The 13,683-nt window shown below is 41.6% G+C and overlaps 1 non-coding gene across 1 annotated transcript; it reads right to left on the minus strand.

The window, feature by feature from the left end:
- Positions 1–234: 234 nt before the first annotated feature.
- LOC123570865 (U6 spliceosomal RNA) lies at positions 235–337 on the minus strand. The gene has a single exon (XR_006695082.2). It is a non-coding gene; the product is annotated as a U6 spliceosomal RNA (small nuclear RNA).
- Positions 338–13,683: the final 13,346 nt, after the last annotated feature.

The raw sequence follows: 13,683 nt of genomic DNA on the forward strand, positions 1-13,683 counted from the left end.
TGGAGGCCCTCTTATTTTAAGGGCCTAACCCACTTCTCTAACTCACTTATGACCTCTCCACAGTAGGCTCTATGAGCAGTTCCGGGATCTTACACTTTCCACTTCTCTGGCCTGGATTGCCTTTTGATTGAATGCCTCAGAACAGACCGCTGATAAGTTGAAGGGGACCCCAAAGATCAACTACTCTAACTCCCCACTTGATGCTTGTAATCTCTTTTGAAGGTTTTAAATCTATTTTGTATGGAATGCTTCACAAATTTACATGTCATCCTTGTGCAGGGGCCATGCTAATCTTCTCTGTATTATTCTAATTTTCGTATCTGTGAAGCAAGCACAATGCTTGTAATCTCTTTGAGAGCACCCCAGACCACTGGACAGCCAGATGGTGCTGAAAGCAATCTTGAGGCGCTCACTACCTTAAACCATAGCTCATTTGTATTTGTAAACTACTTTCTTTTAAAAAATTTTAATTTACAAAAAGGATATATATTTATGGCATACAACATGATATTTTGAAATATGTATGCATTGTGGAATGGTTAAACCAAGCTAATTAACATATCAATTAACTCACATACTTTTTTTTTGGTAGTGAGAACGTTGAAAACCCACTGTCTTAGCAAATTTCAAGTATAGAATAGTCATCGTGTTGTACAATAGATCTGAACTGATTTCTCCTGTTTAAATGAAATTTTGTATCCTTTGACCAGTATCTCCCCAGTCCTCCTCACCCCCAGCCCCTGGTAACCACTGTTCTACTCTCTGCTTCCATGAGTTTGACTTTTTTAGATTCCATATCTAAATGAGATCACCCAATATTTGTTTTGCTATACCTGGCTTGTTTTGTTTTTCATAATGCCCTCCAGGTTCATGTATGTTGTTACAAATGACAGGGTTTCCTTCATTTTTAAGGGTGAATAGCATTCCATTGTGTATATGCCACATTTTCTTTATCCATTTATCTGTCGTTGGAAGCTTAGGTTCTTTCCCTATCATGGCTATTACAAAAGATTCTGCAGTGAACAGGGGAGTGCAGTTATCTCTTCCAGACACTGGTTTCATTTTCTTTGACTGTATACCCATAAGTGGTATTGGTAGTTTTACTTTTAGTTTTTTGAGTAACCTCCATCATGTTGGAATTTTCCATAATGGTTGTGCTCTTTATAAATGAGAAGGCCAGGTGCAGTGACTCACACCTGTAATCCCAGCACTTTGGGAGGCCCAGGAAGGAGGACCGCTTGAGTTTAGGAGTTCAAGACCAGCCTGGGCAATATAGTGAGACCTCATTTCTACTAAAAATCAAAAGCGTTAGTTGTGCATGGTGGTGCCCACTTGAGTCCCACTAGGGAGGTTGGGTTGAGAGGATCTCTTGAACCCAGGGGATGGAGGCTGCAGGGAGCTATAATTGCGTGACTGCACCCCAGCTGGGACAACAGAGCTAGACCCTGTCTCAAAAGAAAAACAAAATGAGAAAAGGCTCAAAGAGGCTATGAGCCTTAATTACTGAAGTTTCATCACCAGTTATTAGGTGACAGACACTGTTGCAACCAATTCAGATGCATTAACTCAGAACTGTTGATGTGGGTAAAATCGTCCTCATATTTTGTGTGAGGAAACAGAGCACAGAGAGGATGAAAAGCTTTCCCAAGGTCACACAGTTAGTAAGTGAGGAGGTGAAATTCACATCCAGGGAGTGTGACTTTAGAGTTCATGCGGACCACCACCTACTGCCTCCACCCTACATGGCCAGTAAACAGCAAGGACTGACTCTTCCCTCCCTCCCTTATAGTCTTGAGGCCACTTGGAGGCAGCAATCCTATGCCCTCTGCCTTCCTGTCTCTAAGTTACTCATCCTCAGATTCTTCCTTCATTCTTCATGACATGGTTTCCAGACATGGTTCTGGTCTCCCCTGGCTGCTCTCTATTTTGTCCCTCTTAAAATATCGGGGTTGTTCCGTGGTGGGCAGGTGTGTATAAAGCTACCCTTAAAATCCAAGGAAGCTGAGAGGTCAAAGAAAGAGGTTGATGAATCCAGTTTCTGAGAAAGAAACATTTAATACTGACTTAAAAACAAGCCATACTGGGCGCAGTGGCTTACGCCTGTAATTCCAGCACTTTGGGGGGCCGAGGTGAGTGGATCACTTGAGGCCAGGAACTCAAGACCAGCCTGGCCAACATGGTGAAACCCTGTCTTTACTAAAAATACCAAAAAAAAAAAAAAAAAAAAAATTATCCGAGCATGGTGATGTGCAGCGGTAATCCCAGCTACTCTGGAGGCGGAGGCAGGAGAATGACTTGAACCAGGGAGGTGGAGATTTCTGTGAGCCCAGATCACACCACTGTACTCCAGCCTGGGAGGCAGAAGGAGACTGACTCAAAAAAAAAAAAAAAAAAGAGCAGGTGTGGTTACTCACACCTGTTATCCCAGCACTTTGGGAGACTGAGGGAGGTGGATCAGCTGAGGTCAGGAGTTTGAGACCAGCCTGACCAACATGACAAAACCCCATCTCTACTAAAGATACAAAAATTAGCCGGGCATGGTGGCGTGCGCCTGTAGTCCCAGCTACTTGGGAGGCTGAGGCAGGAGAATTGCTTGAACCTAGGGGATGGAGGTTACAGTGAGCTGAGATTGCGTCACTGCACTCCAGCCTGGGCAACCAAGCTAGACTCCATCTAGAGCAAAACAAAACAAAACATAATGGAAGCCATGTCCCAGGAGGCTGCGAGAGGAGATGGTCGACCCCCCAGCTATCAACCGCCATGTCCCAAGGCTTCTATACAATAGGAGTCGGACATGGTGGGTGTGCCTCTAGTCCCAGCTACTGGGAGGCTGAGGTGGGAGAAGCACTGGAGCCCAGGACTTCAAGGCTGCATGCAGTGAGCTATGAACATGCCACTACCTTGTCTCTAAGAAACAAACAAGCAAATATATCTTAGAGAAGGAATGTGTAGGACAATTAAAATCAACCCCTCAGGAAAAAGCAAGAATGCTATGCAAATCTGCCCTAAGGGCAAGATTTATGGTAAGGGTTGTTTTGACCTAAGGACAGGATTTACAGTAACAATAGATAAAGTAAGGCTGGTGTGGTGGCTCATGCCTGTAATCCCAGCGCTTTGGGAGGCCCAGGTGGGCGGATCAGGAGGTCAAGTGATCGAGACCATCCTGGCCAACATAGTGAAACCCCGTCTCTACTACAAATACAAAAATTAGCTGGGCGTGGTGGTGAGCGCCTATAGTCCCAGCTATTCCGGTGGATGAAGCAGGAGAATTGCTTGAACTCGGGAGGTGGAGGTTGCAGTGAGCTGAGACGACACTACTACACTCCGGCCTGGCGATAGAGTGAGACTGTGTCTCAAAAAAAAAAAAAAAAAAAATAGATAAAGTAGAAATCTTAGAGGTATTCTGGGAACAAAGGTTAATCAGAGGTCAATATGGTGGTCAAAACGAAAAGAAAAGGAAAAAATAAAACAACAACAACAAAAAAGAAGTCAATATGCTGGGCCAGGTGCTGTGGCTTATGCCCATGACCCTAGCACTTTGGGAGGCCGAGGCAGGTGGACTGCTTGAGCCCAGGAGTTCGAGACCAGCCTGGGCAACATGGTAAAACCCTGTCTCTAATAAAAATACAAAAAATCAGCTGGGAGTGGTGGTGTGCACTTGTAATCCCAGCTACTCAGGAGGCTGAGGCATGATAAAACCTGGGAGGTGGAGGTTGCAGTGAGCTGAGATCTCGCCACTGCCCTCCAGCTGCATGGGCGACAGAGCAAGACTCTGTCTCAAAAAAAAAAAAAAAGTCAATATGGTGGATTAGCATCCAACATGGGGTTGCTTCAGGCCCCATAGGGTCCAAGACAGTCCGTAGTCCTGAGGGTGTGGCCTGACTAGAGCAGAGTGCGGTGGGACGGTGACTTTTTTGGTCTGGACATGCTGTGTATGCATTATGTGCAGCCCTACAGGTGAAGTGGGTGCCTAGTTATGTGGATGCTGGTGAGCTGCTGTCGAGTATCTGGAAATAACCTCCTTTTCCCTCATTTCAGGTGCCGGAAATCATCCAGTACATTTACTACCACATGAACAGAATTACAGAAACCACAGCCCAAAAAACCATTAAGAAGATCCTGTATTTGCTGTCCCAGTACTACACTGATGAAGTTATCCTGACACTATTGAAAATAGAAGATCAGTCACAAAAGTAGGTGACTTTCGATCCCATAAGTACATGCCCCCAGTAGTCTATTTGCTTCTTCTTAAAACATATTCAGGACGGGCACAGTGGCTCACTTCTGTAATCCCAGCACTTTGGGAGGCCCAGGTGGGCAGATCACCTGGGAGTCAGGAGTTCGAGACTAGCCTGGCCAACATGGTGAAATCCCATCTCTACTAAAAATACAAAAAATTAGCTGGGCGTGGTGGCGGGTGCCTGTAATCCCAGCTGTTTAGGAGGCTGAGTCAAGAGAATCCACTTGAATTTGTGAGGAAGAGGTTGCAGCGAGCCAAGATCGCGCCATTGCACTCCAGCCTGGGCAACAAGAGGGAAACTCTGTCTCAAAAAAAAAAAAAAAAAAAAGTCGCGGCTGGGCACAGTGGCTCACGCCTATAATTTCAGCACTTTGGGAGGCTGAGGCGGGTGGATCATCTAGGGTCAGGAGTTCGAGACCATCCTGGCCAACATGGTGAAACCCCGTCTCTACTAAAAATACAAAAATTAGCTGGGCGTGGTGGCGGGGGCCTGTAATCCCAGTTACTCAGGAGGCTGAGGCGGGAGAATCACTTGAACCTGGGAGGCAGAGGTTGCAATGAGCCGAGATCGTGCCACTGTACTCCAGCCTGGGAGATACAGTGAGACACTGTCTCAAAAAAAAAAGTTTTATACACACACACACACACACATATATATATAGCTGTTCTAACAAGCGTGTGGTAGCCTCTCATTGTGGTTTTAATTTGCATTTCCCTAATTCAGTTGCAACTAATGATGATGGGCATCGTTTCATGTCTTTCTTTGCCATTCACATATCTTCTTTAATCAAGTATCCAAGTCTTTTACCCATTTCAGTTGGATTGTTTTCTTATTGGTGAGTTTGAGAGTTCTTTATATATTCTGTATACAAGTCTTTTATCAGATATACGATTTTCATGTATATCTCCCATTTTGTGGATTGTCTTTTCATTCTCTTAAGAGTTCAAAAGTTTTTAATTTGATGAAATCCAATGTTTTGTTTCTTATGGATCATATTTAGGGTCATAGGTATTTCTTTCCATGTTTTCTTCCAGAAGTTTTAACTTTTGTGTTTTATATTTATATTTCACTTTTACTTAACTTTTTAGAAAGCATGAGGAATGGGACTAGGTTCAGTTTGTTGCATATAGAAGTCTAATTTTTCCAGCACCATTTGTTGCAGAGATTATCATTTCTCCACTGAAGTGTCTTTGCACCTTTATCAAAAATCAGTTGATGGCTGGGCATGGTGGCTCACACCTGTAATCCCAGCACTTTTGGAGGCCAAGGTGGGAGGATCACTTGAGATCAGGAGTTTGAGACCAGTCTGGCCAACATGGCGAAACCCCATCTCTCCTAAAAATACAAAAATTAGCTGGGAATGGTCGTTTGCACCTGTTATCCCAGCTACTTGGGAGGCTGAGGCATGAGAATCACTTGAACCAGGGAGGTGGAGGTTGCAGTGAGCCAAGATTGCACCACTGCACTCCAGCCTGGGTGACACAGCAAGACCCTGTCTCAAAAAAAAAAAAAAAAAAAATCAATTGACAATATTCATGTGCCTCTAATTATGGGCTCTCTTCTGGTCCATTGAGCTATATGTCAATTCTTTCATCAATACCATACTGTCTCTAATAGTGTAGTTTTATTTATTTATTTATTTGAGATAGAATCTCACTCTGTTACCCAGGCTGGAGTGAAGTGGCGCCATCTCGGCTCACTGCAACCTCTGCCTCCTGGTTCGAGGGATTCTCCTGCCTCAGCCTCCTGAGTAATTAGGATTGCAGGCGCCCACCACCATGCCCAGCTAATTTTTTGTATTTTTAGTAGAGACAGGGTTTCACCATGTTGGCCAGGCTGGTCTTGAACTCCTGACCTCAGGTGATCCACCCGCCTCGGCCTCCCAAAGTGCTGGGATTACAGGTGTGAGCCACGGCGCCCAGCCTAATGTAGTTTTATATTAAGTATTAAATCAGGTAGGATGAGTTCTTCAATTTTATTACTATTGTTTTGTTTTGTTTTTGAGACAGAGTCTCACTGTCATCCAGGCTGGAGTGCAGTGGTGCAATCACAGCTCACTGCAGCCTTGATCTTTTGGGCTGAAGCAATCTTCTCATTTCTGCCTCCTGAGTAGCTGGAACCACAGGCACAAGTCACCTCACCCAGGCTTTTTTTTTTTTTTTTGGTAGAAATGGGGTCTCTCCATGTTGCCTGGCTGGTCTCAAACTCCTGAGCTCAAATGATTCTCCCGCCTCAGCCCAAGTGCTGGGATTACAGGTGTGAGCTGTTGTACCTGGCCTATAACTCTTTCTCAAAATTGTTTTGGTTATTTTATTTTCTTTGCTTTTCCATATACATTTTTTTTTTCTTTTTTTTTTTTTGGGACAGAATCTCACTCTGTCACCCAGGCTGGAGAGCAATGGCATGGTCTTGGCTCACTGCAATCTCTACCTCCTGGGTTCAAGTGATTCTCTCACTTCAGCCTCCCAAGTAGCTGGGACTACAGGTGCGTGCCACCATATCCGGCTAATTTTTGTGTTTTTAGTGAAGATGGGGTTTCACTATGTTGGCCAGGCTGGTCTCAAACTCCTGATCTCGTGATCTGCCTGACTTGGCCTCCCAAAGTGCTGGGATTACAGGCATGAGTCACTGCGCCTGGCCTGCTTTTCCATATAAATTTTATAATTTATATAGAATATTTATTTCTTTAAAAGTATTCTGGTGGTATTTTTATTGGGATTATGTTGCATCTATAGAAAGTAAAATGAGAATTGACATCTTCACAATATTGAGTTTCTGGTTCATGAACACAGTGTATCTCTTCATTTATTTAGGTCTTTAATTTCTTTCATCAATCTTTTGTATTTTTCAGCACAAAAATCTTGCAAATATTTTGTTAGTTTTATACCTAAGTATTTTTGTGCAATTGTAAATGGTACATACATAATTTTTTAAAATTTTAGTTGTTTATTACTGCTATATATGAATAATATCAATTTTTGTATATTGACCTTCATTAACCTTATATCCTGCAATAAGTGAGGTTTCACTTATTAGTTCTTGGAGCTTTTTAACAGATTCACTGGGATTTTCTACATAAGCCATCATATCATCTGTAAATAGAGGCGGTTTATAGTGTTTCTTTTTCTTCCAAATTTGTGTTTCTTTTTCTTGCTTTATCACACTGGCTAGGACTCCTAGTACAATGCTGAGTATGGGTGATGAGAATGGACATCTTTGCTTTATTCCCAATCTTAGAGGAAAAGCTTTCAGTCTTTCACCATTAACTATGATGTTAGATGGTAGGGTTTTGTTGTTGTTGATGTTAGATGTCCCTTATCAGGTGAAGAAAATTTCCTTCTATTTCTAGTTTGTTGCAAGTATTTACCACAAATGGAGATTATCACAATGTTTTTACTATACCTATTGAGATAATTGTGTGGTTTTTCTTTTGTATGCTCTTAATATAATAAATTACATTTTTGACTGTGGAGCCAGCCTTGCATTCCCAGGATACACCCCATTTGGTTGTGATGTTTTATCTTTTTAACATATTGCTGGATTTGATTTGCTAATATTTTGTTGAGGACTTTTGTGTCATTTGGTTGAGGATTTTTTTCATGGGAGATACTTGGTCTGTAGTTTTTTCTGTCATTCATTTATTCTTTCTCTCTTTTTTTTTTTGAGACGTAGTCTCACTCTGTCGCCCAGGCTGTAGTGCAGTGGCCGGATCTCAGCTCACTGCAAGCTCCACCTCCCGAGTTCATGCCATTCTCCTACCTCAGCCTCCTGAGTAGCTGGGACTACAGGCACCTGCCACTTCGCCCAGCTAGTTTTTTGTATGTTTTAGTAGAGATGGAGTTTCACTGTGTTAGCCAGGATGGTCTCGATCTCCTGACCTCGTGATCCTCCCATCTCAGCCTCCCAAGGTGCTGGGATTACAGGCTTGAGCCACTGCGCCTGGCCTATTCTTTCTCTTTTTTCTTGTACTATCTTTGGTTTTTGTGCCAAGATAATGCTGAACTCAAAAGATTGTTTTGGGAGTATTTTCTTTTTCTTTCTTTTTTTTTTTTTTAGACAGAGTCTTGCTCTGCCACCCAGACGGGAGTGCAGTGGTGCAATCTTAGCTCACTGCAACCTCCACCTCCCAGGTTCCAGCAATTCTCCTGCCTCAGCCTCCTGAGTAGCTGGGACTACAGGCATGTGCCACCATGCCCAGCTAATTTGTGTATATTTTAGTAGAGATGCGGTTTCACCATATTGGCTAGGCTGGCATCAAACTCCTGACCTCATGATCCGCCTACCTCGGCCTCCCAAAGTGCTGGGATTACTGGCGTGAGCCACCACGTCCAGCCTATTTTCTTATTTTCTATTTTTTGGAGGAGATTGTGTAAAATTGGTGTTACTTTTTTCTAAACATTTAGTGGAATTCAATACTGAAACCATCTGGATCTAGAGTTGTATTTGTTGGAAGTTTTAAAACTATGGATTGAATTTATTTAGTAGTTAGGGTCATTCAGATTATCTATTAATTTGTTCATCTTCTAGTCTCTTAAGGTGGAAATGTAAATTACTAATTTGGGAACTTTCTTCTTTTTTAAAATAAGCATTTTAGTGCTATGAATGTTCCTCTAAGCATAGCTTTATCTGCATCTAACAACTTTTGTTATATTGTATTTTCATTTTCTTTTAGTTCAAAAATCTTTTCTAATTTTCCTTGGGTCTTTTTCTGTCACCCATGAATTACTTAGAAGTATTGTTAATTTCCAAATATTTGTGGATTGTCCAGGTATATTTCTGTTACTGATTTCTAGTTTAAATTTATTATGGCCTGATAACATACTTTATGTGATTTCTATTCTTTAAAATTTGTTCAGGTTTGTTTTGTAGCCCAGAATGTGGTATATTGTGGGGAATGCTCATGTGCACCTACAAAGAATGTGTATTCTGGCCAGGCGCGGTGGCTCATGGCTGTAACCCCAGAACTTTGGGAGGCCAAGGTGGCTGGATCACCTGAGACCAGGAGTTCAAGACCAGTCTGGCCAACATGGTGAAACTCTGTCTCTACTAAACATACTAAAATGAATGAGGGATGGTGGTGCATGCCTGTCCACCCAGCTACTCAGGAGGTTGAGGCAGGAGAATCACTTGAACCTGGGGGGCGGAGGTTGCAGTGAGCTGAGATCCCACCACTGCACTCCAGCCTGGGTGACAAAGTGACAGCCTATCTCAAAAAAAAAAAAAAAAAAAGAATGTGTATTCTGCTGTTGTTGTCTGGAGTGTTCTATAAGTTAAGTTATAGAACAACACAGTGTTGTTCAAGACTTTTATAACCTTGCTGATTTTCTGTCTACATATTCTGTCAATTACTGAGAGAGGAGTGTTGAAGTCTCCCAATTTACTTATGCATTTATCTATTTTTTCCTTTGTTTTTATCATTTTTTGCTTCATGTATTTCATTAGGTGTATATACATTTAAGATTGCTACATCTTCTTGATGAATTGACTGTTTTATCATTAATTAATGTCCCTCTTTGTACCTGGTAATGCTCTTTGTTCTGAAGTTCCCTTTGTCTGATGTTAGTATGGCCATTTTTGCTTTTTAAACAGTCTGTATTTGTGTGGCATATCTTTTTCCATTCTTTGAACTAATATATATAATTATATTTAAATTTTTTAAAAATATAGCATATGGTTGGACTTGTGTTTTTATCTAATCTGACAATCTCTGCCTTTTAGTTTGTGTATTTAAATCATTTATAATTAATGTAATTAATAATATATTTGGATTTAAGTCTACCATCTTATGATTTATTTTGTTTTTCCCCTTTGGTTTTTATTCCTGTGTTCCCCTTTCCTGCATTCTTTCAAATTGTTTGAATTTTTTTTGGCATTCTATTTTAACTTATCTATTAGATTTTGATTCTTTGTACCAATTTTTAGTGGATTCCTGGGCATTTACATACCTAAAGTTTTATAGTCTACTTACATATCTAAACTTCCATAGTCTGTTTAGAGTTAGTATTTTACAATTTTGAGAAAAGGTAGAAGCTTTCACTATACAGCTTGTTTTACCTTACTTACATTTTTTTGAGACAGTCTTGCAGGCTGGAGTGCAGTGGCATGATCTCAGTCACTGCAACCTCCGCCTCCTGGGTTCAAGCGATTCTCTTGCCTCAGCCTCCTGAGTAGCTGGGATTACAGGTGTGCGTCGGCATACCCAGCTAATTTTTGTATTTTTAGTAAAGATGGGATTTCACCATGTTGGCCAGGCTGGTCTCAAACTCCTTGAACCTCAAGTTATCTGCCCGCCTCAGCCTCCCAAAGTGCTGGGATTACAGGTGTGAGCCACCTTGCCCACCTAATTTTGCTTTCAATAGTCATACATATTTTTAAACGTAAGGGGATAAAAACGGTCTGTTACATTTACTCATATATTTGCCATTCCTGTTGCTTTATCTTCATTGTTAAAATTTCAACTTTCACTCTGATAAAATTTCTTTTCTGCTTGAATAACTTCATTAGCGTTTCATTTAGAGCATGTCTTTGAGTGATAAATTCTTAGTTTTCTCCATATGAGAATGTTTCAATTTTACCTTCTTTTTTTTTTTTTTTTTTTTTGAGACAGAGTTTCACTCTTGTCGCCCAGGCTGGAGTGCAATGGTGCGATCTCTGCTCACTACAACCTCTGCCTCCCGGGTTCAAGTAATTCTCCTGTCTCAGCCTCCCGAGTAGCTGGGATTACAGGAGCCTGCCACCACACCCAGCTAATTTTTTTGTATTTTTAGTAGAGATGGAGTTTTGCCATGTTGGCCAGGCTGGTCTCAAACTCCTGGCCTCAAGTGATCTGCCTGCCTCGGCCTCCCAAAGTGCTGGGATTGTAGGCGTGAGCCACTGTGCCCGGCCAGTAAATTTCTGTTCATTATAAATTACCCAGTCTATGAGATTTTGTGATAGCAGCACGATACAAACTGAGACAATGGCAAAGGGGCTTTTTTTCAGCTAAGAATCTTGAGAAGGGGAGATTATTGTGAATTACTCAAGTGGGCTCTTAATGTAATCACAATGTGCCTTGTGATTGATGTATCTTGTTCAAACTTCACTGCACTTCTTGAATCTGTAAATATATGTCTCTCACCAAATTTGGGAAGTTTTAGGTCATTATTTCTTCAGATATTTTTTTCTGTACCAGTCTCTTTTTCTTTTTATAAGATTTCAATGACACGAATATTTGACTTTTAAATGGTGTCCTATAAGTCTCTGAAGCTCTGTTAATTTTTTTCTAATTTCTTAGTTCTTCAAATTGTATAATTTTTATTGATTCATCTGCAAGTTCATGAACTTTTCTCTCTGTAATCTCCATTTTCCTCTTGATCTCATCCAGTGAATTTTTGTTTCAGATATTGTATTTTTCAGTTCTAAAATTTCCATTTGGTTTTTTTTAAAAATAGCTTATTCCTCAGCTGAGAACATGAGAACATCCATCTTTCCACTTCTTTCTTTGTTTCTTTGCTTCTCTCTCTCTCTTTAGTTCTTTTTTGAGACAGAGTCTTGCTCTGTTGCCCAAGGTAGGGTGCAGTGGCATGATCATAGTTTACTGCAGACTCAACCTCCAGGTTAAAGCTATCCTCCCATCTCAGCCTCTGAGTAGCTGGGATCACAGGGGTGTGGCACCATACCCAGCTAATTTTTTAACTTTTTGTAGAGACAGAGTTTCTCTATGTTTCCCAGGTTAATCTTGAACTCCTGGGCTCAAGTGATCTTCTGCCTCAGCCTCGCAAAGTGCTGGGATTACAGGTGTGATCCACCACGCCTGACCTTTCCATTTATTTCTGTTATGTACATCTTTACCTCATGGAGCATGGTTAAAATGTGTACTTAAAGTATTATTATTATTATTTTTAGACAGGGTTGTGCTCTGTTACTCAGGCTAGAGTGCAGTGACGTGATCATAGCTCACTGCAACCTAGAACTCCTGGGCTCAAGTGATCCTCCTGCCTCAGCCCTCAAGTAGCTAGGACAACAGGCATGTGCCACCATGCCCGCTATTTTTTAAAGTAATTTTTTAGAGAATGGATCTCACTATGTTACTCAGACTGGTCTTGAACTCCTGGTCTCAAGGGATCCTCGTGCTTTGGCCTTTCAAAGTGTTGGGATTATGGGTATGAGCCAATGCACCCGGTCGTGTCTTAGAGTTTTAGCTGCCTGTGCTGCTACAGCTGCACAACTGGATCTGGCTTCAGGGTGATGAAATGAGAAAAAAGAGAGAGAGAGAGAAAAAAGAAAAAACAACTAGCGCTTCCCCCATCCCTACACTCACTGGGCCACAGTGCCCTGTGTTAGGTGCTTTTGTTGCTGCCCAAATGCTTCTACTGTGCAGCTCTGCATCTGGAGTCACTCTCAGGACAGAGCTTGGGAGAGGAAAGACACAAAGAAAGAAAGAAACAAGGATCCCACCCATACTTCCCCAACTCACAAGGACCCATTTTCCCAGTCCTCTGACCAGAGAGACAGAGTTTAACTCAGAGATTTTGTTGCCTGTGCCTGCTGCATAGTTCAGCCCTTAGGTCACCTTCGAGTCAAAGCTGGAAGACAATAGAGAAAAAAGAATTCTGGGAAACTCACTCAAATGTTGTTTTTCCAGTGTTGGGAGGTAGTTGCTTTTTGTATTTGTCCAGTGTTTTTAGTTTTAATTGGTGCAAGAGCTAGACTAGAGTGGGCTTGCTCTGTCCTAGCAGATTGCGTAGACTCTCTTACTAGGGAAATTAGGATTGCTTGTTGTTAATCTCCTTTATCATGAGAAGGAAGTGTCTTTCTATTCTGTATCTGCTGAGTATTTTTCTTTTCACTGATGTGGAATTGTTTAACAAAAGGTTGATATCATATAATTAGAGTGTTTGCTTTTGGGTCGGGGGTGGTTTGAGACGGAGTCTTGCTCTGTAGCCCAGGCTGGAGTGCAATGGTGTGATCTCGGCTCACTGCAACCTCTGCCTCCCGGGTTCAAGCGATTTGCCTGCCTCCCGAGGAGCTGGGATTACAAGCGTGTGCCGCCATGCCCAGCTAATTTTTGTATTTTCAGTAGAGATGAGGTTTCATCATGTTGGCCAGGCTGGTCTCAAACTCCTGAACTTAGGTGATCTGCCTGCCTTGGCCTTCCAAAGTGCTGGGATTACAGGCGTGAGCCACTGCACCTGGCTGGACAAAGTTATAATTCGATAGAAGAATAAATTCTGGCATAGTAGAGTGACTGTGGTCAACAGTAAGGTATCATATATTACAAAACAGTCAGAGGAGAGGCTTTTCAATGCTTTCAATGCAAAGAAATGGTAAAATCTGCTGAGTTTTTTGAAAAAATAAAAAATAGACTTTGAAATACCAAATGCCATTGCAACATCTAATGACATATTTATACAAATTTATATAGGTTTCTTTCTTTAATCTTTTAATTTCCAAGTGGTTAGAT

The sequence above is a fragment of the Macaca fascicularis genome, chromosome 1 (assembly GCF_037993035.2).
Source record: "Macaca fascicularis isolate 582-1 chromosome 1, T2T-MFA8v1.1".
NCBI lineage: Eukaryota > Metazoa > Chordata > Mammalia > Primates > Cercopithecidae > Macaca > Macaca fascicularis.